This window comes from Lichenostomus cassidix, chromosome 11 (genome assembly GCF_008360975.1).
Source record: "Lichenostomus cassidix isolate B80296 chromosome 11, HeHo_3.0, whole genome shotgun sequence".
NCBI lineage: Eukaryota > Metazoa > Chordata > Aves > Passeriformes > Meliphagidae > Lichenostomus > Lichenostomus cassidix.
The window spans coordinates 11,264,429-11,271,015 of NC_139492.1; the positions used below are offsets into that span (position 1 = coordinate 11,264,429).

Below are 6,587 nucleotides of genomic sequence, written 5' to 3' on the forward strand. Positions count from 1 at the left end.
TCCAGCTACAACAATGGCTAACAGGATAAATCTCCACATCTGAGTGCATGGCTTAGCCTAGCCGTCTGAAAACAAGATAAATCCAGGCAGGAACTAAGAGGAAAACCATGACCTGGTTTCCAAAGTAAGGCCCTGACGAGCTGGCATTTGGGCTGCATGTGCCACGCTGTGCATGCCTCTCCCTGAGAGATAAAGGGGATTTTTAAAAAACTGCTATGGGGCTACTCTAATTTTGGGTTATTTTCTTGTATTTTGTCATGGAGCAGACTCAGAAGATGCTGGATTCAGGTTGAGAGTGGATGAGTGTGAGGCCATGGGGTGCGCTGTGAAAAGGAGCCACTGCCAGATGGTGGATGCTGCTTGCTCACTGTGGGGAGGCTCTGACCAGCACAGGGGAGTCCTGCCATGGGGACTGTGTCCTGTCTGTGGTGTTGTGAGGGACAACAGGGGAGCCCAAAGCAGGGACTGTGTCCTGTCTGTGGTGCCATGAAGGCCCTGTGCCCATGAGCAAGCCCTCCGTTGGTGTCCATGACTGCGGAGAGGATGGGGCATCCTGCCAGCCCTTCCCTCAGCCTGGTGAATGCACAGCACAGGGCCATTGTCCCACCATGCCAGTCCTGCACACAGCCCTGTGGCCCCACAGGCCTGATATCAGCCCACTGGGAGGTTTTGGGGTGGGATTTGGGCCTGGATCCTGAGCATGAATGCTCCTTTCAAAGTCAGGGCGACGGCACCAGGCTCTGCATCTTCACCAGGCCGCAGTTCACAGGTGATGCTCTTGGTCTGTTATCGGTGGGAAGTGTTTGCCATGGGTGTCACCAGGAGAGTCACCAGGCTGATGCTGCTGATACGGGAAAGGGCTGGCTGGGGACATCCTCTGTCCAGATGGAGCCAGGCTTTTATCTGAACACAGAGAGCAGCAGTTTGCCAGGCTCTGCTCAGCCCAGGAGAGCACAAGGGCCTCCAGCACGTACTGCCCTCTTTGCTTCAGAAAAGAATTGTCTGCCTTGACTTGGAAAAGCAGTTGAGCTGGGGAAGAGGGGAAGAGACATGGCAAGGGAGAAATAAAGTACATGAATCAGGGATTTTTAAGTAGATGCCTGTTTCTTCAGTTTTATATAAAAAAGGATTTCTGGCAGTAGTTGCAGAGGGTAGGAGAGAAAAGCGTGAATATTGATTTCTCTCCTAAGAGAAAAGGGTCATTTGTTAAATGTAACCTCACATTTGATTACAGGGGAATAGGTTAATTTCAATGAGTGATTTTCCACATTTTGTATATTGAACATATTCAAAGAAAGAAGAAAGTGACTGACCACGTTTCTTCCAGCCCTCAATACCCATGCTTAATTGACAAGGACTTAGACAAAATCATGCAATAAGAGGTTAAAAAACTATTTAATTGTGTCTTAGATATCATTGCTTTGCTGCAGCTTTAAAGGTTCAGCCTACCATGGGTTTGGAAATTGGGCTTTTTTTGCACTGATTGGAGAAATTGTTTTTATTATTGTAAGGAATACCCACCACAGTATAACTTTTGTTTCCCAACTACTAGGGCTTGATGGCAGCCTTTAGTCATGTTTTAGAAGGAAATGAGTAATAAGGTTCCATAATCATTGCACTGATTAATTTAGAGTTAAAACCAGGTGACTTCTGGATTTATCTTGCTCTACTTCATTAACTAAACTGTAAGTAATTTCTTCAATGTTTCTTCACTTCTGTTTTTCTAATGGAAGTAACAAGTGGTATTATTGCACCTACTGATGGTTAACATAGAAAAGTCTCTTCTGCTGTTGTGGAGGAAGAAAAATTCTGACCACTTCCAAGGAAAACTGAACTTAGTCCACTTAAGACAACTTACATTTCTTCTTTGTAAGCATAAAATTCAGGTTTTCTCTGACTGCCAGAAAGTCATAACCATAAATCATTATTTTTCTGAATCATGTCAAAGTTCTTGCACTACTGAAAACTAGATGTCAATTAGTATATGAAGTTAGAAAGATGGCACTTTGCGTGTGCCCTTTTTACATTGATTCAACGGGCACTTGAAAAAGAAACACAAAATAAAGTCTCTAGATTCTTTAATTGGCACTAGTGAGTTACAAGAAAAGAATAAAAAACAAGGGGCTGAGATCGTCACTAAGTATGTTGTACGGAGAGGTGGCATTTGATCTAAAAATGTCACATTTCACTGTGAACACAAGTCTTTCACTATGAAGTTATATTGCTTCTGTAATGCTTTTCTTTCTAGGTTGGATTATGCTGAATTTCAATTCAATATGCATAAGAAAAATCTTGGCAGATTTTCTGCCTGCTTTCAAGAAGATTTGTGTGCTTAATACTTAATCTATTGGATACTATTCCTTGTTTTGCACTTTTCTTTCTGATTTAGAAAGAAATGGTCTTACCAGTTTACAAGCCTTACTTTCTCCTAAGTCTATAAACATAATGATTTCCCCAATTGCACCAAGACTTTGGCTTGAAGAATTGCATGTATTATTCTTATGAGTACATGGCAAATATTTCTCTCAGTCATTGTTCCTTTTTTATTTTTCTTTGTGTTCATCTAAGTCTGTTCTTATCCAGGCTGAAGCTGTGGTTTATTCTTTTTGGTTTATTGGTTTTTTGGGTTTGGTTATTTTCCCTTCTTGTGTGGAAATCTTACAGATGTGTCAGTTCTAAGACTCAGTGCTTGATTTTCCTTGTCGACTTCAGACTCTCAGGGAACATGATGTAACTGAAAACTTAAAGTAGGCCTTGTTGAGGTGGTTTAAATTAATGGAAGACCAGTGGGGCAGCCTCGGGTTTTTTGTTTGTTTTTGTTTTTGTTTTTAAATTTTGGGGTAAAAAGCATCATCCACTTCCTAATTTAGCATGAAAACATAAAATTCTTAAAATGCTGAAAATGCTGAAGAAAGGCTATGTATCAGTACTTCTAGCCAACTAGAAATTTTCTGGAAATTGAGAATTGTTGACTAGAAATGTCAAATTTTAATGTTTATTTAAACAGGGCTGTAGCTAGAGATCCTGCGTGGTTCACCCTTTATTGCTGCTAGATGTATTGTAATTACTGACAGGCAAGAAGGCCATGACATACTGAAACAGAAATTGATTTTAAAATAGTGTCTGAAATGAATGAAAAAGAGATTATAATCCAACTCAGTGGTTGGATCTTTGATCTGGTTAATATATCACTCATATTTTACCAACCAGTGACTTGTCTATTTTGTCAAAGAGACTTTTTCCTTTGTCAAAAGAGTGTGAGTGTAGAAGTAATGATGCTTGAATTGTATGTGCTTCCTACTATCCTTCAAAGGAAGGCGGAGGGGAAGGAGCTCAGGAGATCTTAAAATAGTTCCATATCAAAAGTTTGAATTTAACAAAAAATTGCATTAGTTTATACTCTTCCTTGCTCTTCAGAAGAGCGACTGACAGTGGGCTCTATTTGCCTTCAGTGAAAAAAGCACACAAGATTTGAGTTGTTGGTGTGCTTTGTAGTGTCAATATATTCGTATAGTGTTTATGACAATAAAATCTGATGCTCTCTTATTGCTGGAAAAATGAGGATGAATGAATAGGTGATACAAGACTTCATTCCCATATTGGATGGTTTCTGAAGGAGTAATATGTTTTATGGACATTAATGAATGTTTGAAAATCTGTCTCTGTAATAGCATGTTTAAGATCATTCCTTACAAATAAATTTGTACAATATTGGGAGGTTTGTTTCTTTGTTTCTTAACAGAGATGGCAGTTTTTTCTTTATGTCATTTAACATAAACTAATATAGAACTCATGTTCTGAATATTTGGTATTTTCAGAGAACTCATAATAGGCAGGATAATGTGTGCGTATACACACATTAGGAGGACTTACAAAATATATTTTAAATCAGGGGGAATTTAAAGATCAACAAAGTTCTGAATCTCGTGGGTTTTCTGCTTAGTTGTGTAGTCCTTGGAACATTCATCATGTTAGCTTATCAGATACTGGGTTTTCTTTCAGCTGAAATAGAAAAGTCTGGATGATATGCCCTTGGCACAGCACTGTAAACTGGCTCACACAATGTCTGTTGGCAAAGGTGAAAACGCTGTTGTGGTTTTGTGAAGTCAGTTTTGACTCACAGCTTCTGAAGCTCCTATCAGCTAGAGTGCAGTAGGTATCCTGGAATCTCAGTATCCATTTAGATAAGTGCCATGTCAATCTCTCTCCATCTGTATTAACTACTCAGCATTACATATATATATATGGAATATGTCTTGAGCTACAGAAGCTTGAAACAGAAAGAAAGAAAAATTGGAATGCATCTTCAAATGCTCAAATGTTGTTCTCTGATTTTTTTTTTAACACTTTGGGCTGCATGTTGCTCTCTTCTATCAAGGCATGTATTTTTGCATAACATCAAAAATGCATTTGCTGCTTGGGTACACTGGTGACAGAAGTTTTGTAAGTGCTACAATGATGTTTGAACAGTTTTTGGGCTGATTCCAGGAATATTGTATGAATACAACAGGGAACCAAACTCCAGTGGCAGAATAGAGGTCCAGAATCTTTGTGGTAGTTAAATAAATAAATGAATAAATAAATAAGTAACTGTGTTCTATATTTATTTAGTTATAGCATCTGAACTAAATTGAACTGTGTTGCTTTATATTTTGATCTTCCTCTGACTCAGTAGAATGAGACTATTCCTTTTCTCCAGTGAATTTTTGCTGACTTTGTTTCCTCCAGAAAAAGCCAGTTAGGTGACAATAGTTTACAGCAAACAGTGGTATGAAATTAATTTAGTGGTGCTACCCTTGCTTTGATTTAGTATAAGTGAGTGGAGAATGAGAATGATGGATAGATTCTTTGGTGAGACACCATTAACCACTCAAAACTACACTAGATCTCTAAAGGTGTGTAGATTTTTCCAAGCCTTCCTCTCAATCTTCATGGCCTAGTGATACAGAGATCATGGGAATAATTGTGGACACCACCAGAGAGAATGGAAAAAAGTGAGAATTACTTTTACGGTTTGGTCTAGTGGTTTTCTTTAAACCCCAAAAGATCTGAAACTGAATCCTGGAAATGAGCCAGATCAGCCAAATAGGAAGGAATTATTAAATGAGGTGTAGAAGTGAAAACTCTGTGGGATCCCTGAGGAAGTAAGTGCTCTTCCAGGCTACCTTTGAGTGTGCCCAGACTCTGGTGTAAGTCTTCAACTTGATAGCATCAAGTGCCTTGACAAATGGAGAACAAACAGCTATTGAATGCATAGTCCTCTCCCAGGATAGGCTTTGTCAGTATCTGCAACTGGAGCAGCTAGAGATCAGGTTGAGAAAAAGTGTAAAATAATCAGAGCAACACAGGGCACTGAGAGGGAGGATGCTCTCTGGCTGAGAAGCAGCCACTTCAGACAACACAGCTCTGTTTCCAGTTCTTTCATGTAATGTTTTTTCTATTGTCCAGAGTCCTGCACACCAAAGATAAGGGCTATTTATAGAATTGAATACTGATATTTCTTGATTATGAGGCAAATGTAGTTGTCATTGTGAGGTGCTCACAAGGTTAAAAGGTGTATGGGTATGTGAACTAGTTGTCCCTTTGAAATACTGAGGAGTGAAGTGGGCTTTAATCTTCATTCCTAGGAGTCTAGTAGCTCTCCCTGTAGACTGAAAGTCAAAAGGGTAGAGGAAAAAATAAATTGTATCAAAGAGGACTAGAACAATTTTTTCCAAAGGATATAAACAAGAGTCCTGCAGAAATGACAAACTGCATTTGTCTACTGAACCATGTTGGTCTAGTGAGTAAGGAAAATGCCTTGTGGAATTTGAAGAAAACTTAATGCTCCCTGAAAAGGGGGGTGGAAATGGAAACAGGCTTCAGCAGTGTCTTTCACTGATGTCCTGTAGAGCTTATCTGAGGAACTGCACTTCTTCTACTTGAGAACTACAGCAATATCTCTTGGTGGGTTTGTTTTGGTCATCTTTTCCACTAAGTGGAGGACTTGGAGGGAAAGTGTTGAGACCTAATAGAGCCCTGTAAAACCTTAGCATCTACCATTCACAGATCTTGAAGTCTTTAATGAATATCAAATAAGCCACTATTGTTAGGCAGCTTAATGTCACTGGCCCCACTTCATGAATGGGTAAATTAAGACTGAGAAAGGTTAACGGACTTATCAAACATTGTTTAGAAAGTCTATATTGGTCATATATTCCTGACTGTTTTCTAGCCAGCAGTTTCATTTCTCTGATGTTTAATTAAAAGTCACAAAGCAAATATGTGCTTAACAGGTAGAAAAGGCCTGTTAAGGCCTGTTATTATCTCTTTGTTTTTCTACACATGTTTTTATAATGCTTCCAGATGACAGAAAATTCTTTTACAGTATTTTCAGATGTGTAAGGATGATATAGTCATCTTCCTAACTTGTCCCATCTACTGTTTTGTTCTGATGCCAGGGAGAGGTGAATGCAGAGGTCAGGTTCTGTTTCTGAATCATTGTGGCTTATTCTGAGTGTGATGCTGCTTTGCTTCTCTCTGCCCACCACCCGCCTTCAGTTCCCACAGTTGTGTGTTTGTGTGTGCTGTTTTTTAACACCTAAGTG

At 39.3% G+C, this 6,587-nt stretch overlaps 1 long non-coding RNA gene across 1 annotated transcript; it reads left to right on the forward strand.

Moving 5' to 3' along the window:
- Positions 1–487: 487 nt before the first annotated feature.
- LOC146432305 (uncharacterized) lies at positions 488–4,854 on the forward strand. The gene is made up of 3 exons (XR_014854415.1): positions 488–576; positions 1,553–1,685; positions 4,729–4,854. It is a non-coding gene; the product is annotated as an uncharacterized LOC146432305 (long non-coding RNA).
- Positions 4,855–6,587: the final 1,733 nt, after the last annotated feature.